Below are 26543 nucleotides of genomic sequence, written 5' to 3' on the forward strand. Positions count from 1 at the left end.
TTTAGAAAATAAAATTTTGGGTTATATTTGGCACAGATGAAATTATTTTTATTAAAAGAACCAGAAGAATCTATCAACTAAATCTATCTAACATATTGAATTTGGTTGTAGGTACAGCTCTTTAGTTCTTTTTAGTAACACAGGGAAAGTTTCTAAAGCTTTATTTAGTAATATATGATTGAGTTTCCTTAGTTATTAATTTTTACTTTTGTGAATTATATAGAGTAATAACAAACTATTTACAAATATGTTTTCTAGGATCCAAAACATTAAACTTGTTTTTTATTATTCAAATACTTATTCAAAGGCTAGGGAGATACAAGGGGATTAAAATATGTTCAATGAGGGAAGGCAAATGCACAAGTAATAGAAAGCCAAGTATGAGGATCACTGAGTAACAGCTTTCAAAAAAGTGCTTTAGGAGATTAAGAGGTTGCTTCCAGCCTGGAAGGGGGCATGAGCAGGTGGCAAATCAGGAATGGGGATTGAGATTAAAGTAGAAGACTTCAGTCTGGATTGTTGATGATACTCAGCATGAACTATATTTGTCACTCCTTTTCCTCTCTCCCCATCTTTGGGCCTAATTTACCAGTAGTGCCAGGACTGTTCATTGTGCTTTTTCTATACCTGATTGCATTTTTGCTTTAATGTCTTCTACAGATCTAGGTCCTTTAGATGTTTTTGGAGTTTTTTCCTGTTTTTTGAAAAATTCTTGACCTTTTGATCTTGGTGTCGACAGTTTTGAGTCTTTTCCATTCTTGTTTGATTTTTGTGCATTTTTGGTTGAAGTATCTCTTAGCGATTTATTTTTTATTTCCCCAATACATTATTTTTTTTTCTACTGTACACCACGGTGAGCCAGTTATATATACATGTATAAATACTTTTTCCTCACATTATCATGCTCCGTCATAAGTGACTAAACATAGTTCCCAGTGCTGCACAGCAGGATTTCATTGCTAATTCAATCCAAAGGCAATACTCTGCGTCTATTAACCCCAAGTTCCCAATCCATCCCACTCCCTCTCTCTCCCCCTCAGCAACCACAAGTCTATTCTCCAAGTCCATGATTTTCTTTTCTGTGGAAAGGTTCATTTGTGCTGTATGTTAGATTCCAGATATAAGTGATATCATATGGTATTTGTCTTTCTCTTTCTGACTGACTTCACTCAGGATGAGAGTCTCTAGTTCCATCCATGTTGCCGTAAATGGCATTATTTTTTTCTTTTTATGGCTAAGTAGTATTCCATTGTGTACATATACCACTCCTTCCTAATCCAATCATCTGCTGATGGACATTTGGATTGCTTCCATGTCCTGGCTATTGTGAATAGTTCTGCAATGAACATGTGGGTGCATATGTCTTTTTCCAGGAAAGTTGTGTCCAAATATATGCCCAATTGCTGGGTGATGTGGTAGTTCTATGTATAGTTTTCTAAGGTACCGCCATACTGTTCTCCATAGTGGTTGTACAAGCTTACATTCCCAAAAACAGTGCAGGAGGGTTCCCTTTTCTCCACACCCCCTCCAGCATTTGTTATGTGTGGACTTATGAATCATGGCCATTCTGACTGGTGTGAGGTGGTATCTCATGGGCATTTTCATGTGCATTTCTGTAATAATCAGGGATGTTCAGCACTTCTTCATGTGCTTGTTGGCCATCTGTATATCTTCCTTGGAGAGATGTCTATTCAGGTCTTTTGCCCATTTTTTCATTTGGTTGTTGGCTTTTTTGATGTTTAGTTGTATAAGTTACTTGTATATTCTAAAGATTAAGCCCTTGTCAGTTGCATCATTTGATATGATTTCTCCCATTCTGTAAGTTGTCTCTTTGGTTTCTTTTTGGTTTCCTTTGCTGTGCAAAAGTTTGTCAGTTTGATGAGGTTCTATTGGTTTATTTTGGCTTTTATTCCTGCTGCTTTCAGAGACTGAGCTGAGAAAACATTTGTAAGGTTGACGTCAGAGAATGTTTTGCCTATGTTCTCTTCCAGGAGTTTGATGGTGTCTTGTATTCCATTTAAATATTTAAGCCATTTTAGTTTATTTTTGTGCATTGTGTGAGGGTATGTTCTAGTTTCATTGATTTGCATGCCGCTGTCTAGGTTTCCCAGCAATATTTGCTGAATAGACTGTCTTTTTCCCATTTCATATTCTTGCCTCTCTGTTGAATAACAGTGGTGAGAGTGTACATCATTGACTTGGTCCAGATTTTAGTGGGAAGGCTTTCAGGTTTTCTCCATTGAGTATTATATTTGCTGTGGGTTTGTCATAAATGGCTTTTATTATGTTAAGGAATGTTCCCTCTATACCCACTTTGGTAAGAGTTTTTTTATCATGAATGGATGTTGGACTTTGTCAAATGCTTTTTCTGCATCTATTGAGATGATCATGTGGTTTTTGAGTTTTCTTTTGTTAATGTGGTGTCTGACATTGATTGATTTGCATATGCTGAACAATGCTTGTGAACCTGGGATGAATCCCACATGGTCATTTGTACAATGTTTTTGATATTTTGTTGGATTTGGTTGGCTAAAATTCTGTTGAGAATTTTTGCATCCATATTCATCAAAGATATTGGCCTATAGTTTTCTTTTTTGGTGGTGTCTTTAGTTTTGGAATGAGGGTGATGGTGGCATGATAGAATGTCTTTGGGAGTGTTTCTTCTTCAAACTTTTGAAAAAGTTTAAGGAGGATGAGTATAAATTTGTCTTTGTATGTTTGGTAGAATTCACCTGTGAAGCCATCTGGTCCTGGACTTTTTTTTGTAGGGAGTGTTTTTATGACATATTCAATTTCATTTCTAGTGATGTCTGTTCAGTTGAACTATTTCTTCTTGATTCAGTTTTGGTAGTCTGTACATGTCTAGAGAGTTGTCCTTATTGATTTCTTTACTGAAGTTTTTCTTCCACTTCCTCATCATCAAAGTCACCATTATCACATCTTCATCATCATCGCCATCATCTTCATCATCATCTTCATTTTCCTTAGCAACAAGTTTTATTTTTTTTCCCTGGAAACTTGATACCCCCTCCAGTGGGAGAACACTTTCCAAATATACTCAGAAGTTTCATATCCTCCTTCTCTTCATCTTCTGACTCTGCATCTTCCTCCACAGCTACTAAGTGCTGTTCACTAATATGCACAGGCCCTGAACCACACTTCAACCTTTACACTGCAGGTGGCGTTATTTCAAAGCCTCCAAGGGAAACCATTGGCTATACAGACATTTTAAACATTTCCAGTGTTACTTTAATTGGAATGCCTTCATAATTCATTGCCTCTGCTTCAACAAAGTGCAGTTCATCCTGTGCTCTAGACCCTAAACTGACCATTCTTAAAGATAACAGATATGCATTTTCATCATTATCCACCTTAAAATGATAATCTTTATACACCTTTAGTTCACAACTGAAAGGATATTTCTGAGGCTCATGTCCATATCCATTGAATCTTCCATGGTTTGGTGGCATGCATTTAAGTGGGAGAGTAGGCAGACAGAGAAAAATGACTACCCAGGGAACAGCTGCACAAAATGGAATCACACCAGGGAAACATTAAACTTTCTTAATTAATGCCCTCAGTACACATAGGAGTATGCTTTAGCAAGAGCCAGAAACACAACTTCTTAAAATGTTTAGGCTACACTTTGTAGTTATCCAAGCATTATTGCCATTAAGAAAAAAAAAATCTAAGTGAATATGCATATATCAACAAGTAATCTATTATTACATTTGGCTTCTCTAAAAAGACTTTTTTTTCTGTCTTTTGTCTTTTTAGGGCTGCACCCCTGGCATATAGAGGTTCCCAGGCTAGGGGTCAAATCGGTGCTGTAGCTGCTGGCCTCTGCCACAGACACAGCAACATGGGATCTCAGCCATGTCTGTGATCCACACCACAACTTTTGGCAATGCTAGATTGTTAACCAAATGAGTGGGGCCAGGGATAGAACCTGCAACCTCATGGTTCCTAGTCGGACTCATTTCCAGTGTGCTGTGAGGGGAACTCCCTAAATAGACACTTTTATTCAGTTGCCATTTGGTAATTTCTTGCTTAAATACCTCCTAAGTAAATGCCATGCCTGAATGCATTGCCTGTATTTTCCTATGATGCCAATGGTTGAACCTTTGCTTTTAGAATTTTAGAGGTTGTATCAATGTTGTGTGTCATTATTTGGTACTTTTTAAAAGAGCATGTGTGGATCACATGGTTTGTAGATTATGCAATCTTTATTGGATATGTGCGATTCCAGTTAGTGAGAAAAAGCTAACCTGGTTATTCTTTCAGATGCTTGCACTCTGAAAATTCCTCTGAGTATGGATCAAATAGGATAATTTCCATAGTAGATTACTTACAGAGTGTTGAATACATAAATGTCCTCTTACAAGCCCTCTTAAATTCACTGAACCCCTATTTCCTAGTCTATAATACAGTAGTATTAATATATAAAATAGGTAGGGTTAAGGGAGACAAAGCATGAACTATGTAGCCTCTTAAACCAAGTCAATAAATGCTGGACCCTCTTCTCCTTTTCCTCATAGTTTAGCGTAAGAAGAACTGGGATGAAATCAAGGGCTCTTAAACATATACTTTTTAGTGTCCCAAACTGAGAGACTATGGTTTGACACTTTGGGGTTTATGCACATTGTCTCTGGATGAGAAATTGAGAAATGTTACCTTGATAGTGAGATGCTGTTTTTTTAAAGACACACTAGATGACTATTTTGTATATCTGATGTGTAGTTAAACAAAAGTCCAGTACTCTAGGTGTTCTACTAATAGCAAATTAAAATAGATATTTAAAAAATTCATTTGATACGGACCCATTGTTTTCCAGAACAATTTACATTTGCCCTTATTTTTCTATTTGATTGATTTTTTCCTTTATATCCTTGTTTCTAACACCTCTTTTTCAATTAACCAAAACCAACTCACTTTTGCACAGAATCTTATGTATCTCAAAGATACTATTTTTTCAAACTTAACCAAATATTAGAAAAGGACTACATTATGTTTCTAAATTTTTATACATAGTGATGTCCAAAAATTTGTTTCCAAAAATATATAAATAATGGAATATTTACTTTATGCTCCTTAAAATACACTTTTGTTATTCAAAGAAATAGTTTAGGCAAAGCAGTGTCTCAACTAGGAATTATTAATTAAACCATGCAAAATATATTTAGGTCACAGAGCAGCTATGGCTTTTTGTAGAATCACAAACACATATACACAAAGTGAAGACAATTTAAATAATTATCCAAAAGTATTTTATGGAAATATTCCATTATTATTATATTTTTAAAAAAACATTCATTTCTACTAATTTACACTGCTCTGCCTTTGCTTTTTCATTTGCACAGGTAAATCTTACTGTATGAAAATAACAAATTTTATGTGTAATCTTTGGAATTAGTTTTTTTCATTAATATCTTTTTTTATTAAAGTAGAGTTGATTTACAATGTTTCTTCAATTTCTGTTGTACAGCAAAGTGACTCAATCACACACAGTTCCCTGTGCCATACAGTAAGTCTCCGTTGCCCATTTATCCAAATGTAACAGTTTGCATCCCCAAACCCCAAACTCTCCAGCCACCCACTCCTTTCCCCTTCCCCTTGGGAACCACAAGTCTATTCTCCTTAGCCATGATCTGTTTCTGTTTTGTAGATAGAATTATCAGTGCCATATTTTATATTCCATAGATAAGTGATATAATATAGCATTTATCTTTCTCTTTCTGGCTTACTTCACTTAGTGTGAGACTCTCTAGTTCCATATATGTTGCTGCAAATTGAATGAGTTTGCCATTTTTATGGCTGAGTAGTATTCCATTGTGTATATGTACTATAACTTCTTAATCCATTCATCATCAGGATAAATTCATTAAATAAAAATATCAAGGACAAGAATTTCAATAAGATATAGTCTATTAACAAGATATACAGTTGAGTTAATTAAATGTTTGTCAAATTTTATTCATTTTTAAAAATTTTTTATAAATACCACACCATTCTGAATATATGAATACTAGTGATTTCTTGCATTCAGAAATTATTTTAGACACTTTGTCGTTCAACTCATTTGTGATCCTTGACACTAAATACCTGCACTATCTGTAATAGCAGTATTATTAAAAGACAACCTTGAACCTAGATGAATAGAGTACTCAAAAGAATTGTTCATGAGAGACTGGAAAAAATATTTGACACATGGATACTTAATGGTGCTAAAAAAATAACTTATTTTTTTTTTAATTTTGAAGTAGTTTTGATTGGGTTACATTTATTTTCAAAGACTGAGTAAGTTTATACTCTGCCTGTCCATAAGTTTAGTGTACACACACATGCATGTGTGCTGTACATCAGCCTTTTATGTATTATTAAAAAATTCAGCCTCTTTGAAGCAAAATATCCTGAAAAGGAAATAAAAGTAGTTTTTTTCCCATTCATACAACAGTACTCATAAAGTCTAAACAAAATAGATGTTTTAATGAAAGTTAAATGTATCTACAAATTGCATTTATGTACATTTCTGGATTGGCCTCTTACTCATAAGAAAAATGTTCATCAAAATATCACATAAATGCTGACTATGCCCTAAGTTGTGTGTTCTTCTTGCATATTAAGAGAGCTCAGTGACCACATAAATTTTAGTTTATGTTTACCACATAAATTTTTCTCTACTGTATGTACTTTATAAAGCCTAAGAAATACTTTATATTTTGACTTTTAAAAAATATATGCAATGCCCTTAATGTCATTATACATCAGTTTCAGATTTTCTGAAGTAAAGATAATAAATTTAGACAAGGACAAAAATTAGATACATATTTACTCATCAATCTATTAGTTCTATCTGTAAAAGATTCTGTATAAAGTCTTAATCGCTCATTTAGAGTCAAGGCTTTCTACTCACCACGCTTGTTCCTTAAATTACTATTTTTCTCTCTGTACAACACTTAGGAGAAAGGAACATTTGGGATTACTTAACATGTGAGGAATTAAAGTATGTTTTAATTATTTTTCTTTTAAATGTAAGTATACACCACTTTTTCTAAACCTACAATTTATTTATTTTTATTTTTTTTATTACTTTTTTTTTGGTCTTTTTGCCATTTCTTTGGGGCCGCTCCCACGACATATGGAGGTTCCCAGGCTAGGGGTCGAATCGGAGCTGTAGCCACCGGCCTACGCCAGAGCCACGGCAAAGTGGGATCTGAGCCACGTCTGCAACCTACACCACAGCTCACAGCAACGCCGGATCCTTAACCCACTGAGCAAGGGCAGGGACCGAACCCGCAACCTCATGGTTCCTAGTCGGATTTGTTAACCACTGCGCCATGACGGGAACTCCTAAACCTACAATTAAAAAAAAAAAAGGTATCAGGGCATTTGTGATTTTATTATCCCTTCTACCTAATTTTCTTAAAGCAGTTTTATTTTTATTCTCTGTTCCTGTTACAGAAGCTAAATTCAGGAGTTTCTTGGAGTGTGTTTATTGCTGGAAAATGAGTTCAAGCTTAAAAAAGTATCATTGACTATCTTTTTTAAAAGATTTGTTTAATTACTTATTGTGATGCTATTTGCTTATCATAAAATTCACCCTTTGAAAATGGAAATTTCAGTGGCTTTTAGTCTATTTATAAATTGTGCAAACATTACTATTATCTAATTGCAAAACATTTTTATTACTCCAAAAGGAAACCCTGTCTCAGTCAGTGGTCACTTTCAATTTTTCCCTCCTTAGCCCTTGACAACCACTAACTTAATTTCTGTCACTGAGTATTTGTCTATTCTGATTCTTTTATATAATTTGATTGGTACAATATATAGCACTTGTCCCTGGGTTCTTACACCTCAGAGTTCATCAATGTTATATGCTGGATCAGTGCTTCATTCATCTTATATTTCCCATTCTACCTATCAATGCAAAATTTTATCAAACCATTGATAGTTATTCAGTTTATTTACACATTTTGGATTTTTGAATAATGATGCTGTGAAATCCATGTACAAATTTAGACCTGTACATTCAACTCTCTTTGATATACGTCTAGGAGAGAGATTGCAGGGTCACATGTTAATTCAAGGTTTAATTTTGGAGAAACTGCTAACCTGTTTTTCAAAGTAGCTATTTCATTTTAAATTCCAGTAGGCAATGCAGGAGAGTTCCCCTTTCTTCACATCCATGCTTACATTTTTATGTTTTGTCTTTGTGATTATAGCCATCCTAGTGGGTGTGAAGTGGTATCTCTCTGTGGGTTTGATTTGCATTTCCCTAGTGATTAATGATGTTGAACATCTTTTCTTGTGCTTACTGTCAATTTATATATCTTCTCTTGATAAATGTTTATTAAAAATTACTGCTCATATTTTCCAGTTGCTCATTTTTTAAATTGGGTTATCTGTTATGTATGGTTGAATTATAAGCACTTTTACTTTTTAAAAATTTTTACACAATTTTAAAAGTTACCATTTACAGTTATTGCAAAATATTGGCCATATTCCTTGCATTGTACAACACATCCTTGAGACTATCTTGCAATCAATTATTTATGCCTCCCACTCTCCCACCATTATATTTCTTCTCCCTGCCTCTCCCCACTGGTAACCACTAGTTTGTTCTGTTTATCTATGAGTCTGCTTCTTTTATTTTATATTCATTAGTTTGTTGTATTTTTTAGAATTCACATACAATTGGTATTATATAGTATTTTTCTTTCTCTATGTGACTTATTTCACTTAGCATAATGTTACTGCAAATGGAAAGATTTTGATTTTTATGGCTGAGTAATATTCCATTGTATATGGATTCCACATCTTTATCCATTCATCTGTTGATGGATGCTTAGCCTGCTTCCATATCTTGGTTATTGTAAACAATGCTGCAGTGAATATTGGTGTGCATATATCTTTTTGAAATAGTGGAGGGGTTTTGGATATATACCCAGGAGTGGAAATATTGAATTACATGTTAATTCTATTTTTAGTTTTCTGAGAAATCTGCATACTGTTTTCCACATTGGGTGAACAAATTTACATTCCTATCAACAGTGCACAAGGGTTTCTTTTTCTTCAAATCCTCACCAACCTGTGTTATTTGAGTTCTTTGTAATAATGACAGCAATTTTGACAGGTGTGAGGTAATAAATCTCATTGTGGTTTTGATTTGCATTTTCCTGATGTTTAGTGATGCAGAGCACATTTATGTGCCTATTGGAATCTGAATTTCCTCATCAGAAAAATGTTTATCCAGTACTTCTGCCCATTTTTAATTGGGTTGTTTGTTTTCTGATAGTTGAGTTGAATGAGCTGTTAATATATATTGAATATTAATACCTTACATATCATATCATTTGCAAATATTTTCTCCCATTCAGCAAGTTGTCTTTTCACTTTGCAAGGGTTTTCTTTGTTGTGTAAAAGCTTTTGTTTAATTAGGTTTCATTCATTTATTGTAGCTTTTATTGTCTTTATAAGACATAGTCCCAAAAGTATTGCTGTAATTTATGTAGAAGAGTATTCTGCCTGTGTTTCCCCCTAGGAGTTTTATAATATCTGGTCTTATATTTATGTCATTAATTAATTTTCAGTTTATTCTTCTATATAGTATTAGAGAATGTTCTTATTTCATTCTTTTACATGTAGCTATCTAGTTTTTCCAAGTATTAAAAAGACCATGTTTTCTCCATTATTATATTCTTGCCTCTTTTTTGTAGATTAATTGACCATAAGTGCATGGGTTTATCTCTAGACTTTCTATCCTATTCCTTTAATCATATTTCTGTTTTTTTTTGTGCTAGTTCCATACTATTTTGATGTCTGCAGCTTTGTAGTATAGCTTGAAGTCAAGGATCCAGATTCCTCCAGCTGTTCTTTCTCAAGATTGTTTTGGCTATTCAGGGTTTTTTTGTTACCATATAAATTTTAAAATTATTTGTTCTAGTTCTATGAAAAATTCCATTGTTGTTTTTATAGGGATTGCATTGAATCTGTAGATATCCTTAGATTATGTGGTCATTTTAAGAATATTGACTCTTTCAGTCCAATAACACAGTAAATCCTCCCATCCATTTATGTTGTCTTCACAACTTAGGGGCTTTTTACATCTTTTCTTAACTCATGACCACTCAATAGGCACCACCCTTACACATGTGTATCACATTCTAAATTCCCAGAAATATGTATGTCATGGCCCTAGAAATAAGGGAACTACAAAGATGGAACACAAAAATTTAAATGACTACTGGTTTCCCTGCTGATTCTTGTCAAAGGGCTAGCCTATACATAGTCAGTGAAAATTCTATGTGGCCTAGAAGAGTGACTGTTGCAGAATTAAACTTGAACAGAAACATAAAGGAATTACAGAACTAAATGCTAGAGTTCTGAGTTATCAACAGATAGAAATGCTTTGGACATTCAGATGAGACCCCAGAAAATTCATTCCTTAGAATTGAATACTACAACTTAGATCATAGGACTAAGTAATAAAAACAAAACAGAGCTTCTTTAACAAAGAATAAAGTTAACTTGTTAGGAAAAGCCAGATGATAATATCTAAACTGCCTGTCACAACAAGATTGAATATCTTTTAATGAAGATAACAGACATGCTACAACTTACCATTCACAATAGCAAGTGTATAGTAAAAAAACTAAGTATGGGAAGAAACATAAAAATATAATCATTATTCAAGGAAAATTAAAGTTGATAAAACAAATTCAGAGATTACTTGAGTGTGGAAATTAACTGACAAATATATTAAAGCACCTATTATTACTATGTTCGAGAATTGGAAAAAAAGCTGAAAATAATGAGTCATAACAAAAGAATCAACTGAAAATTATAGAACCAAAATATGTGATATCTGAAATGAAAATATTCACTAGATGGCCTTGGATAAATTGGAGATCATACTAGAATGATCCCAAGAATTTAGATATCAATAGAAATTAACCAATCTGAAGAAAAAAGAGGCAAAAAGAACAGAATAATAGTGAGTGACTGATATGTGTAATTGGATTTTCAGAAGATTGTAAAGGACATAAAGAAATAACACATATCATTTCCAGTTTGGGTGAGAAAAAAAATCAATCCTTGGATTCATGAAACTCAGCAAACCATGAGAAAAATTAACACAAATATTACTATGGTATTCAGCTTTCTGAAAACTTAAAAGAAAATAAATCTTAAATGGCAAACAAAAAAATCTTTGCATGAAAGGGAATGAAGTGATTATTGCTTTTTCATCCCAAATTATTAATGTCAGAAAATGACAAAATGGTATTTTTAAAGTATTTTAGGAAAAGAAAAACCTGCCAGTCCAGAATGCTAAGTGTTCAGTGAATATCTTTTTTTTTTAAAGAGTGAATTTTAAACATTTTTAGAAAAATAATAGCTTAAAGAGTCTATTGCCAGCACACTTGCATTACAGGAACAAATGGATGTCCCTTATGTTGAAGAAAAATAAAGCTGGATAGTAACTCAGATCTATAGAAGAGGATGAAATGTATCAAGTATGTTAATATGTGAGTAAACATAAAAAACTATTTTATTTTTTTCTCTTTGTTCCTTGATAATACAACTGAATATTTAAATCAACTGATACTGCATTTTAACTATAATAACATAAGCAGAATTAAACATATGACGCCAATAAGACAGAGGACATGATTCACTAAATATAATTAGTTTCTTGTATTATAAATAAAATGGAACAATAAATATTCTATTTATTAATAGATAAGTTGATCCTTTGTAATCACTAAAAACATGTAGTACAAAATGTACTTGATTAATAAATGGAAAGCAGGAGAAATAAGCAAATAAGAGAGCTGAGAAAATGTAAAAAAAAAAAAAGAGGTGATAGACTGAGAGCCATATTTTTTTTTGTCTTTTTGCCTTTTCTAGAGCCGCTCCCGCGGCATATGGAGGTTCCCAGGCTAGGGGTCTAATTGGAGCTGTAGCCACTGGCCTACGCCAGAGCCACAGCAATGCCAGATCTGAGCCATGTCTGAAGACCTACACCACAGCTCACGGCAACGTTGGATCCTTAACTCACTGAGCAAGGCCAGGGATCGAACCCACAACCTCATGGTTCCTAGTCGGATTCATTAACCACTGCGCCATGACGGGAACTCCAGACTGAGAGCCATGTTAATAATTATATTAACTATTTAATTATAGTAATGAATTATAAGCCATTAAAGAAAACAGGAATACACAAGACTATATTCATATAAATGGAAAAATTCATAAATAAACTATGGGGAAAAGGGAAATATTTACCTTACAATAAAATTATAAATAATAAATATATGTGAATGATGGGGAAAATTAACAATGGATCCTAAAATGAGGGTATGAAAGTTTGATACAGAAACAGATTTACATAAACTGAAAGTGACTTTTCACAATTATTAATTTCCTATGAGTGAACTTCCTCTTCTGTATCTTAATTTTTGTTTACATTTGTTGAAACTCATGAAATTGTCTGCATATTTCTCTGTATTTAAATTGTATTTCCCTAAAAAGCAAACAATATCAACAACAATCAAAAGATAAATAATAATTGTTAATATTGGTCAGTGTCAATGAACCTTTTATATACATAATTTTACAATTTAAAACCTTTCATTATTAGTTTGGCTTTGAATTTGACTAATTTCTAAATTACCTTTTAGCTCTGAAATTAGTATATTATTTATTTATATAGAAAATGTAAATATAAGACTACTAATGTATAATATATAGCATAAAAATTTACTAGAAGATTTACTATTATTGTTAACTAAAATCCACAGTATTAATAGTTCATGTCAAAGATTTGGTTGTGAGGATACTCAAAAGCACTGTGTTTTTGCAGGCCTGATAATTAGTCTTATTTATTTAGACTTGGACCTTTGCAAATATACTTTGATATTAGAATCTACACATGAATTACTTTCCACATATGAAAATCTCCAAGTCTGAGCTTTGTATGCAGAAATACTGAGAGGAAAACTTCTGCTATAATAAAAATACAAGAGTAAAAAAGTAATAAACATAGTAAAGATTTAATATTTTATCATCATGGACCTGCATACTTACTTAGTCTGGTTGGCATTGCAACTTTGTCGTAGGCCAAGACTTCTGTAAAGTTTACTATATTTATGAGCTCCATGGGAGTTTAGGAAACAAACAAACAAACAAACAAACAAAAAGAAAAGAAGGAGGAATTTTAGATGGCACCAAAAGGCCAAGAGTTATTAGATATATCCTGAATGGTGTGGATCAGATTATATGCTATTATAGGGAAATACGTACTTTCTATGACTTGAGTTAAAATATTTTCCACTAAAATATTGTAGAGAAACAGAGAAATTTTATGAGATAATTCATCAATCATAGTGAATATGACATCAAGTACTCAGGCCTTTGGAAAATTTTTCTTCTCAGTGATTTGATCAAACTTTAACTTTCTGAAGTAATTTTAAAACAGGTGTTTTCAAATGAGAATTTCAGAATCTAGTATGTTTGGTAAAAACAGCATTTTGTGCTTTTTCCCTTTCAAAACATTTCAATCTTATCTTAATAACTAAAAAGTAGCATCCAGTTCTGTTTGTCCCAGAGGGGCCTCAATCTGGCATTGCTGTGGCTGTGGTATAGGCCAGGAGCTGCAGCTCCAATTTGACCAATAGCCTGGGAACTTCCATATGCCACAGGTGGAGTCCTAAAAAGAAAAAAAAAATAATCTATGAGTTCCCTGAAGGCCTAGAAATGTCACAAAGTCACCAGTGGGTCCTCTGGTCAGTGGTATGTTTGTTTGTCATAGCTGTGGCTCAGGTTGCATCCCTGGCCTGGGAACTTCCACATGCCATGGATGCAACAAAAAAAAAAAAACCACCAAAAACAAAATCATCTATACACTATTAACTTTATCTCCCTTTATTTAACTTTCCAACATTTTTTGTGTGTGTATGTCTCTTTTAGGGCCACAACTGGGATATATGGAAGGTCCCAGGCTAGGCGCTGATTCAGAGTTACAGCTGCCAGCCTGAGCCACAGCCATAGCCACAGCAATGCTGGATCCTTAACCCACTGAGCAAAGTCAGGGATCGCACCCACATCTTCATGGATCCTAGTAGGTTCACTACTGCTGAGACATGATGGAAATTCCCTCCAACATTTTTTTATAACCAGAAATGTCAATAATAACATTCTGAAATTAATGATAAGCTAAATATTCAAATCCATTCTTTCATAGATGAGGTTAACTAAATGCAAGTCTATGTTCTCACAAGGAATTTATGTTTTACCCATCTGGAAATTCTTACTGTACTAGGGAAAATACAGGAACATCAGTGGGCCCACTTGCCAGTGGTATGTTTGTTTGACTATCATTAGGTTATCATCAGAAGATGGTGTATTTATTTGTAGGATTCCTGCTATTTCCTCAGTCTCTAGTGGTTTTTGTTTGTTTTTTTGTCTTTTGGGGGCCACAGGCTAGGGGTCGAATCAGAGCTGTAGCTGCTGGCCTACACCATAGCCACAGCAACACCAGATCCAAGCGTGACCTACACCACAATTCACAGCAATGCTGGATCCTTAACCCACTGAGTGAGGCCAGGGATCAAACCCTCAATCCCATGGTTCCTAGTCAGATTTGTTTCCACTGCATCACGACGGGAACTCCTCTCATGGTTTTTAATGGCGATAATATGCAGTACATCATGTAGAGTGTGTAAGGGTAATCACAGATAAGCATTAAGAATTCAGTAATTTGAAGAAGTATAGTTTTTAATTCTTTTAACTAAAACATGTTTTGAAACTTTTTATTGCTGGATGGTCACAGAAGAGAAAAGTGTTGTCTGTGTTATTCCTTTAAATCTGTTAAAAAATAATTGTCCTGCAAAAAAGATATAATAAAGAGTTTTTCTTTCTCAAATTAGAATAGGGAGGAAAGTGTCAATGAGTAAAATGAATTTCATTTAAATGAATAAGAATGAATTTTTTTAACAAATATTAATCAAAGGAAAAAACTTCTTTCTGGTCAGGGAACACAAACTCCTAAACTCCCTAATAATATCTGCACTAATTTACTTGCATATTTGTTCATCACTTTATGTGTTATGTTTACTTATCTACATAAATTTGTTTTTTTTATTTCTTCAATTCTTCTTTTTTTTGTTTATTTCCCAAATACATTTTTTTCTACTGTATAGCATGGTGACACAGTCACACATACATGTATACATTATTTTTTCTCACATTATCATGCTCCATCATAAGTGATCAGACATAGTTCCCATAGTCCCCAGTGCTACACAGCAGGATCTCATTGCTAATCCATTCCAAAGGCAACAGTCTGCATCTATCAATCCCAAACTCAATCTATCTCATTCCCTCTCCCTCCTCCTCCCCCTCAGCAACCATAAGTCCATTCTCCAAGTCATTCTCATCTACATAAATCTGGATGCTCATGGATGGAGAGCTGCACAGCTAGGTTAATTCATTTTGAACAGTGCCATAGAGGCATTTTTTTGCAGATAGGTATTCGGCAAATTTTTTTTTAAATGTGGCACTCAGTATTGTAATGCTTTGTTGTTGTCTTTCAGAAATTTGAGTCACACCATTTAAGGTGATTTGGACTTATTTCTTATGTTATATACATAGTAAAATCCATATATAAAGTAATAGTTATTGTAAAATATTCTTTGCTACTAAGAATAGATTTTTTATGTAGCAATTTATAGTTACCTTTAAATAAAAATCTCATCAAGGTATATATTTAAGTCAAAAGAAATATGTAGAGCCATTGTTAAAAAGTGGTTTTAAATTGACCATTAAATTAAGTATATTGACTTAAGAAACTTTGACCTTTTCCATTTTTTTAACTAACAGGAGACTGTAGTCAATTAAAGTTGAAATATTAGAAGGTGACATTAAAATTAAACAGAAAGCAGTGAAGCAGGATCTTTAAAAAGCAAGCTCTGCATTTCAACAGCTACTGAGCATATAACCAATGTATAGCTCCAGATAATATTTAACATTTCAAATGAAATATCCCTCCTAAGATAAAGCTATGTATTTCATCTCCCATTTGTCCCCTTCACCTGGAAATAAATATAAATATGCAAATACATACATTCATGTATGTATAATGCACAGGTATAGACTGATATCTATTAAGACCTGATGAGAAAAGCAAATCCATGTAACCCCTACCCAGAGTAAAATGTAGAGCATTACCAATAACGTTGAATCTTCCTGAATGTCCCTCCACAAGTTTATCACTTTGCTTCCAGAGGTTAACCACTATTACAAATTTTGCATTAGTAATTGGTTTTCACATTAAATGCTTTGTTATATTAGAATTTATTGCTAAATACTTTCATTAATTTATCTGATATTGATCTTAATATGAAAAGAAACATAGTTTATACATTTCTCTGTGAGTTCATTTATTTTTGCTCAAAATTATATATGTTCCATTCAACATTGTTGATGCTTGTAGCTTGTACCACTGATGGATACACAATTTTCTTCCAGTGTTCTTTAGTTTTCCTACTATAAAATACTACTTAGAGCAGTTTTATCCATGTTTTTAAATTCTTGTTCTAAAGTTTATTACTTATAGTCACAAAGTGATGTCAAAAATATTCCAAAGTGGTTATACATATATTCACTAAATTCATTTTAATTAAAATGAAAATTTTAATGAATAAACATTAGATAATAATAAAATAAATAAATTAGTAAACTGTAAAATAGATTTGATATGAAAAATAATTCAGTTCAGGTGTTAAAGAGATGAAATGATATTAATGAGAAGGTTCAACATGCCTGTGATAAAATTGCAGAAATAAAAAATTAGATGGAATAAAGAAATGTAAAATTCAAATAGATAATAGTTAAGGTTCTCACATATTGATGAAAGACATAATTCCTCAGATTCAATAAGAGAGAAAAAGTCCTGAGTTCTTATCATATGCAAAAAATAATAGTCCAGCAAGACACACATGGAGAATCTGCAAACCATCAAATAGAAAGTAATCTTAATTAGAAAAAAGAAAGATAACATACTAGGAGGAAGCAGTTAGGAACAATTAGATATCGAAGACATTGTAATAATGCTTTCAGAGTGCTGAGAAAGAATAACAGCTTACCCAGAATTCTGTACTGATTCTAGTCATCATTACTTTATAAGGATAAAATAAAAGCATTCTGAAAAAAAACGAACAGAAAGACAGAGAAATTTTTGCTAAATAAAGTAATAGAAAATTTCTTCCTCAAGAAAGAAGAAAAAATAAACAGTGGCAATGAAATTAGTAACATGGATATGTCTGTAGAAGACGTGATTTTTTAAAAATGATAGGAAATCCCATTATGGCTCAGCGGGTTAACAACCTGACATAGTGTCCTGGAGGATGTGGGTTCAATCTCTGGCCTCCCTCAATGGGTTAGGATCCAGCATTGCCCTGAGCTGTGGTGTGGTTCATAGATGTGACTACATGGATCTGGTATTACTATGGCTGTGGCACAGGCCTGCAGCTACAGCTCCAATTTGACCCCTAGCCTAGGAACTTTATGGCTGCAAGTGCTGCCATAGAAGGAAAAATAAATACAAAATTTAAAAATATTTAAAAATGATAAATAACACTTATGGGTAATTTAAATATAAGGTACAATTAATTATGGACAACACCAAATGCATGAAAAGGAAAGAAAAAAAGTGGAGTTAGAATTTTTAAAAACTTTTTTGTGAAAGATATCAATAAGAAAATGAGAAGGTAAGACAAACATAGGGGAAAATATTTTCAAACATATATCTGATAAGGAACTTATATCTAAAATATACAAAGAACTTTAAAAACTCAACAGTAAGAGGAGTTCCCGTCATGGCGCAGTGGTTAACGAATCCGACTAGGAACCATGAGGTTGCGTGTTCGATCTCTGCAATTGCTCAGTGGGTTGCCGATCTGGCGCTGCCATGAGCTGTGGTGTAGGTCGCAGTCATGGCTCGGATCCCACGTTCCTGTGGCTCTGATCCCGCGTTGCTGTGGCTCTGGCGTAGGCCGGTGGCTACAGCTCCGATTAGACCCCTAGCCTGGGAAACTCCATATGCCGCGGGAGTGGCCCAAGAAATGGCAAAAAGACAAAAAAAAAAACCAAAAAACAAAAAAACTCAACAGTAAGAAAAAACCCTGCTGGTTGAAGATATGAAGTAGGAGGATCTTGAACTCACATCCTCCCATGAGCACACCAAAATACAACTACTTATAGAGCAACTGCCTTTGAGAACAACCTGAAAAATGGCAGCAGAGATCCTCCACAAATAAAGATGCAAAGGAGACAAAACAAATGGACTATAACTCAAGTGAAAAATGTTAGGTTAAAAATAAAGAGGGAGTTACATGAGAATCCAGGTTCAATCCCTGACCTTACTCAGTGTATCTGCCATTGCTGTGAGCTGGGGTGTAGGCCAGCAGCTACAACTCCAAATCGACCCCTGGCCTGGAAATTTCCATATGCCGTGGGTGTGTCCCTAAAAAGCCAAAAAAAATTAAAAAAATAAAAATAAAGGAAAGTAACATCTTGCTAGCCTTTTACATTAGAAAACCCATCTATTTCTATTTATATGACTACATACTCTGATACATGAATATATATAGTTAAATGTATATGTGTACATAATATATGTACATGTATAATGTGATGTATATATAATGTACATTCATGTACATATTCTAAACACACTAAGTTGACATGTGTATGTATGAATACTTACACATATATACACATATGCTTTAGTTTTTACTGATAGATATTGAATGTCTAAAAAAGTTACAGGCAAACAGTAAGTACTACATACATATATTTTGAGTGAATAAATCAGAGAAGGGGAATAAGAGTTTTGGAAATCCTCAAAGTCATATTTCACTTTTTCTAGATATACTTCTGATTTTTTTTTGCCTTTACACAATAAGGAAACGTTCATTTATTTACATAATGAAACAAAATATAAAAAGAATAAATTTTTAAAACACATAATGGAAATTATTTATCATACAAAAGCAAAATGAAAATAACCAATGATAACATAGAAAGATATGTTTCAAACATATTTTTAAAAAGTTTTAAACACTTCTTAGGAGTATACAGATTTTTTTACTTAAATGGAAATGCATTTTTCCCATGTTATGTAATTTATATTGTAAAAATGTTATTCTGGCTTAATCATTCTATAAATCCCATGGGATACTAATTCTTTATTTCACTGGAAATAATAGATATGGGAAATTAGTAAATAAAAATTAAGAATTAATGAAATCAGAAGTTCCATTCATGGCTCAGTGGTTAACCAACCTAACTAGGATCCATGAGAATGTGGTTCCATCCCTGGCCTTGCTCAGTGGGTTAAGGATCTGGCATTGCCTTGAGCTATGGTATAGGTTGCAGACATGGCTCAGATCTGGCTTTGCTATAGCTGTAGCATAGGCCAGCGGCTGCAGCTCCAATTCACCCCCTAGCCTGGGAACTTCCATATGCCACGGGAAATCACACACACACATAAAAGAATTAATGAAATCAAGTGGCCCTACATAGAAGATTGCATAACGTATTAGCAAATAATAAGAACAAAATTCTGAAACTGTGTTTAATGTAACACACTTTCATGAAAGAAGACCAAATATATGTAAGTGTATGTAAACATAGGTATGTATAAATATGCATGAAAATGTATCTGTTTAAATATTATGTGAGCCTGGAGAAAAGTATGAAAGGATAAATACCAGGTCTAATTGATTATTTAAATCAGCTGAGTGTTTGAGAAAATAGTCAATCAGAGAAGAAGAAATGTATACTTGAAAAAAGTAACATGCATGATAAGCTAATGCAAATCCTCTTAAGAGAAAATTTTAAAAAGAAAAACAGGAGTTCCCATTGTGGTGCAGTGGAAATGAATCTGACTAGTATTCCTGAGCATGCAGGTTTGATCTCTGGCCTTGCTCAGAGGGTTGGGATCTGGCATTGCTGTGGCTGTGGCTGTGGCCTAGGTCTGCAGCTACAGCTCAGATTTGACCCCTAGCCTGGGAACCTTCATATACTGTTGGGTGTGGAACAGAAAAGTGAAAAAAAGAAAAAAAAATTCATTATTAAAAATTACATATTCTTGACTAAAATCTGCAGAGAAATGCAAATCAAAACTACCACAAGATACCACCTCACACCAGTCAGAATGGCCATCCCTAAGAAGTCCACAAATAAAAAATGCTGGAGAGGGTGTGGAGAAAAGGGAACCCTCCTGCACTGTTGGTGGGAATGTGAGCTGGTACCACCACTATGGAGAACAGTATGGAGATACCTTAGAAAACTATACATAGAACTACCATATGACCCAGCAATCCCACTCTTGGGCATATATCTGGACAAAAATTTCCTTTAAAAAGACACATGCACCCGCATGTTCATTGCAGCACTATTCACAAGAGCCAAGACATGGAATCAACCCAAAAGTCCATCAACAGATGATTGGATTAGGGAGATGTGGTACATATACACAATGGAATACTACTCCGCCATAAAAAAGCACAAAATAATGCTATTTGCAGCAAAATGTATGGAACTAGAGACGCTCATACTGAGTGAAGTTAAGTTGGAAAGAGAAAGACAAATACCATATGATATCACATGTATCTGGAATCTAATATATGGCACAAAGAAACTTTTCCACCAAAAAGAAAATGATGGACTTGGAGAACAGACTTGTGGTTGCCAAGGGGGAGGGGGAGGGACTGGGAGGGACTGGGATCTTGGGGTAAATAGATGCAGAATATAGCCTTCAGGATGGATTAGCAATGGGATCCTGCTGTGTAGCACTGAGAACTCTGTCTAGTCACTTATGATGGAACACTTAATGTGAGAAAAAAGAATGTATACATGTACGTGTAATTGGGTCACCATGCTGTACGGTAGAAAAATATGTATATAAATAAATGATAAAAAAAGAAAAAGGATATTTTCCTTTGATTATAAAAAAAATAAAATCTGCAGAGTTTATATATATTAAGTGTTTTAAAATCTGAGCTAAAATTTGCATTTGTAAATTAACGGCATGCAGAATAAATAAGAGTTATTGTGATATGTTATATAATACCAGAGAAGGGAGCAATGGAATTTTATTGTTAAGTGAAAAATAACTCCAAGGTGCAGAATATTGTATGTGTTATGATTCATTTATCTAAGAAAAATATTTGTCACCTTTGTGACAGAATGGGAATGAGTTAATTGGTACAAGATAATTTGTGTTAATTTTTTCATACCAAAGACTAATTTTAAATTATTTATGATGTTCATATATTTTATAAACTTTATTATATTTTATTTTCTTTTTGTCTTTTTTTTTAGAGCCTCACCCATGACATGTGGAGGTTCCCAGACTAGGGGTTGAATTGGTGCTGTAGCCACTGGCCTATGCCACAGCCACAGCAATGCCAGATCTGAGCCACGTCTGTGACCTACACCACAGCTCACTCATGGCAACACTGATCCTTAACACACTGAGTGAGTCCAGGGCTGAAACCTGCTTCCTCATGGATGCTAGTCAGATTTATTTCTGCTGAACCAAGATGGGAATGCCTATTCTATTCATTTTAAAAGGAAAAAAACTTGCATTATGAAAAATATAGCCTTGGTATTAAGTTTAAGGGCTAGAAAAAACCTTTTCTCATTGATACTAACCAATTAAAGCTGTAAGAATGCAAATTTTTTCTTAGGTTAAATTAATCTTTTATATTTTGAATAGTAAAAAGATGTATGGAATATTTTATTATATTTACTCTTTTTTCTCTTAGAGAACAAAAAGCAAAATTAAATTGAAACGTGCATGCATAAAGCCCTGCCCAGTGAAAATCTTTAGACCAACATACAGGGATTTCCATTTCTGGACTTGGGTTAACTCGAATGCCACATGCATTGCAGTTTTCATCAGACTATTATCTCCTGCATCATATTGTACATATATACCCATTTAATTTTACTTGTTATTTCTCTAATTTTAAAATTCTCTTCTCCTTTTCTACCTGCTAAAATGCTAATCAGCTATTAGAGCCCCACTTTCCTAATTACTCTTTGACTCTCTGAGCCTCTGGTAATTGCTCCCTCCCTTGTGCACTCACATACTCAGATATATCTTCTATTATGGATAATTGTGCACATTTCAGTCTCCAGGACCACAACCTATCTTATTTGGGGCATAGGTTACATCTTACTTATTACTGAATCTCTCTCTGCTCCTAGAAAAAGACCTTTACATATCAGATGTTAGATTGACCTGAAAGTAATTATGAGATGTTCTCACTTCAGCATGTCCCACAGCACTGATCTTACAAGAAGATTTGTGATGATGTGTGGTGATTTTCTCAAGTTTCTTAATGCCACCATGTCACAGATAAAATGAAAGTTATGATCGGCTCTTATGCAGTAATTCAAAGTGTTTGAAAATAATCTCCAAATGTGTATAATTTGCAATGTAATATCAAAAGTGATTAATTGGAAATATACCCTGTAAAAATGTTCAGATAGCACTCTGTTAATAGTTTTTACTCTAATGAGATACTAAAGTTTTATTTCATCTGTGCTACTGTGTACCATTTCTCAAAATTTTTATTTTCTGACACCAACTTTTACTGTTATATAACTCTTTAAATTGTGCCATAGAATAAAAATCCCTGTACTTTTTTTTTATTGGATAGGGAAAGAGGAAGGGAAAGACAGTTGCCTGGAGAATAGAAACTATAGTTTGTGATATAATCTTTGGTTTAAGAATCCAGACCTGGAACATGGAGTCAACTTAATGGGAGGAGAAGGGTGATTCAGGTCTTGGGGTGAGAAATGAAGAGAAGTTCTGGTTTAACATACAAACTACATGCCATGTTAATACTAGAAGATGATATGTCATACCCTAAATTGATTCATTAAAAAAGTGATTGAAATTCATTATGTACCAGGCTTCAGAGATATTGCAAAAAAGACTTCAAAAATCTCTTCTCATCTCTTTAGATATAGTCACATCAACTTTCTATTCCTCGCTGTCATAAATGACATTGAAAAACTCAGAATATGATAAAATAACATAATGGTCTCATAGTCAAGCCAAACAGGAGTTGGATATGGTAAAGAGATGTCAATAGTTTACTACAATGTCATCATCTTTACTGAAAAAAATAAAGGCTCAAATATGTGAAGCAGCATTTTTGAGTTAGTAACATAATTTTCATATGAGATGGCCACCCATATATATATAATTTATTACATGAAGGATTAATATCTCCATTAATATACACATCAAGAATTCCTTATAGTAAGTATATTTTTATGTATCTTACTACATATAAATTTTTTTTTTCCTAGAATAAGTCTGACTTGGTGTGATTCACAATTCTACTCCAGGTTATCATGTAGTGTACTTGTATCTCTTGAACCTCTTCCCAAATTGCACTTCATATGTATAGACACTTGAGAAAATAGCAAATATATACTATGATGGTGTGAATGAATGAGTTTATACATATAAGGCAGTTGGCTAAGTAATTGGAATATGGGAATGGTTAACAAATATTAACTGTAAAAAAAAGACAGGATGTATTTCAGAGTTCCTGCTGCAGCTCAGTGGGATAAGAGCCCAACTAGTATCCATGAGGATGTGGGTTTGCTCTCTGGCCTTGTTCATTGGCTAAGGATCTGGCATTTCAGCAAGCTGCAGAGTAGGTCACAGAGGTGGCTTAGATCCCACATTTCTGTGGCTGTGGTGTAGGCTGGCAGCTGCAGCTCCCATTTGACTCCTAGCCTGGGAACTTCCATGTGCAGCGGGTTCAGCCTTAAAAAAAAAAAAAAAGGACAAAGAAAAAAAAGGAAAAAAAAAGATAGGATGTATTTAATCAAAAGATGAGACTATTGTGAATTCACCCTTTGTATGTTTAAAATAGATAATAATTATAGATTTTGGAAATTAGAGAAATTTAAGGCTAATTTAATGTCTTCTCCCTGAATTTGCAAACACAGGACAGAAATAAAACAAATTACATAAGGCAATTATAATTAAACTAGCAATTATTCTTGACTCCCAAAGAAGAAAGACATATTGATTTATTTTCATAGTTAATCATATTTCATCTCTTGTGAAGATTAACTTTCTTTTCTAACTGAAAATCACATATGGGGCATTATTATTGCCAAGAAAAATAAGTTCCCTTTATCACCTATGGTATGATTGAAAGGTTATCAGGACAGAGAATTTAAGCATTCTATGATACATTCATGGTCTCATTTTACATAGGAGATATTTCTTGTGAAATATGTCATGTAATTATTGAATTACACAAATAAAATATAACTGCACTTGAAGTATCTACCATTAGAATTATTTCAAATTTGAATGTAAGTCAGTTTAAGTTCCCATTAAAGTAGATGCATAAGAATTCCATGTTGAAATAGTGATTTGTGATCATCAGTCATTCTGAAATACCCTGAGAAAGTCTCCTTTCTGAAGTGTGATATTTACATACTGTCCATACACTGGAAAGAATGTATGCTATTCTAGTGGTGAGATGATAGAACACATACTGGCTTATTTTATAAACTTTATGCTTCCTTTTCTAGCTCTTATTTATAGCTTCAATTACAGGAATTTTTTTCATCTTTTTTCCCTAAAATAAACCCTACATTTAAAAATATTAATCTACATACAACATTTACAATTTTTTTGTATTTATGAGAACTGTAATTGTACATGATGTATTTGACATTATTCCTAAAAGATGATTAAAAGGAAGATGCTCAAGGATAAATAAAATCAAATAGAACACAAATAGTTCAATAATGTAAAGGGAAATATTATCATTTTATTCTATTTAAGGGTAGCTGAGATCAGGTCAAGAATATAATCATAACAAAGTGTGTTTTAATTTAAACTCCTGTCAACCCCTTTCTTGTACAATGATATCCTCTAACCATATAAATTATCATTGCTTTCTTCCTAGGAAGAAATTTCATGGCATTGTCATCTAAAAGGGAAAATATCTTTCTATCAATATGTTGGAAGGGATTTGGCAAGACTCATGAAAAGCAAAAATGACTTGAAAATAGTTAGTCAACTTAAAAACAGTTGTCTCAGGTTTACCCAAAGTTCAGTACCTTTTCTAAAAGGATACATTTCTAGATAGAAGGCAAATGTTCTCGTTACAGAGCACTCACTGCCAATATGTCCTTCATAAAGCAACTGTAGGAAACCATATTCTGTATCCTCTGGTAAGCCATATGTAAACATTATTGAACTGATAGAAAGCCCAACATTATTGACATTTTCCTTGTTTATGAATATTTACATGGTCATTATAGGTGTATACAACTCTACAATGATGTAAATAGTACTGGATAGATTATTTGGAACATAATGCATACAACTTGCTAAAAGAGAGCGTATCCATTTATTCTAGATAACTTTGCAAAATTTTAATTGATGGGTCACTATGAGTAGATTTGTAGCTATTATTAAATGACAAACATCTTCCTTATTTCTTGTTCTCACCAGCTTGACTCTCTTTGATTAACATTTAATGAATGCACAAAAAAACTATGTTATTGAGAAGGTGGTCTTGAATATTATGGGATCCAAAGTTCTCTCCTCCCCAGAAACACTGATGCATCGGCTGAAGCCTTTATCTAATAGGGATCTTTTAGTAATATTTTATCCAGGAAAGATATACTTTAAAAAAAGTCTGTCTCTGGTGAGTCATTTCTTGTATAAGTAATCATTGTAGTAAGCAAAGTTCTAGAGACAATGAAACAAAATAGGAGATTATAACTTTATTCTTTAAAGAAAGTCTAAATACTAGACAGCTTAACAAGGCATCTGATTTAGAATCTTTATTTTTTATTTTTTTGGTACCTAGTCCTGACTTGTGTATTCTAGCTAAATTTGTCTAGTTTAGTAAAGAGCAAGAGTTAATTGATTGGGTATTTATGTGAAACATAAATGTGCATAATATTCATATGTGTGTTTGTGTGTCTTTGTTGTGCTTTTGTATGTGTATTTCTTGATATGAGGCACCATTCCCAATCTTAAATTTTCCCAAATACGTTTTAGTTTTAACTAACATAGTTACGTTAACTTTTAAAGAACAACATGCCATTAGCAATTTATAAACTTCATGAAGGCAGGCGATTTATCTTCTACACAACCTATAAATACTAGGAGGACAGGGAGAAATACACAGCATAACCTGTTAACATTGATTGATGATCCTATTTTCACACAGAAGGTGGAAAGTTAGAGAGGAAGAGATGGTATTGAAAATTCATCTTTTAATATAAGGTACACTTTCTTCTCTTGGTAGTGTAATCTTTATTCTCTTCCCCTGCTGCCATTTCCCCCCATAATTAACAAAGTTTTATGCTGGAGGTTGGTGTGGAAGATACAACAGTGTTCATTCTACCTTGTTCTCTGGAAACCTACTAGTGGTTTCATAAGTACATTCTGTAGAGTGATAGAAATTAGATAGAGA

The 26543-nt window shown here is 33.5% G+C and overlaps 1 pseudogene; it reads right to left on the reverse strand.

Annotated features, from left to right (window-relative positions):
* Positions 1 to 607: 607 nt before the first annotated feature.
* Positions 608 to 3457, reverse strand: LOC125116984 (nucleophosmin-like; annotated as a pseudogene).
* Positions 3458 to 26543: the final 23086 nt, after the last annotated feature.

This window comes from Phacochoerus africanus, chromosome 15 (assembly GCF_016906955.1).
Source record: "Phacochoerus africanus isolate WHEZ1 chromosome 15, ROS_Pafr_v1, whole genome shotgun sequence".
NCBI lineage: Eukaryota > Metazoa > Chordata > Mammalia > Artiodactyla > Suidae > Phacochoerus > Phacochoerus africanus.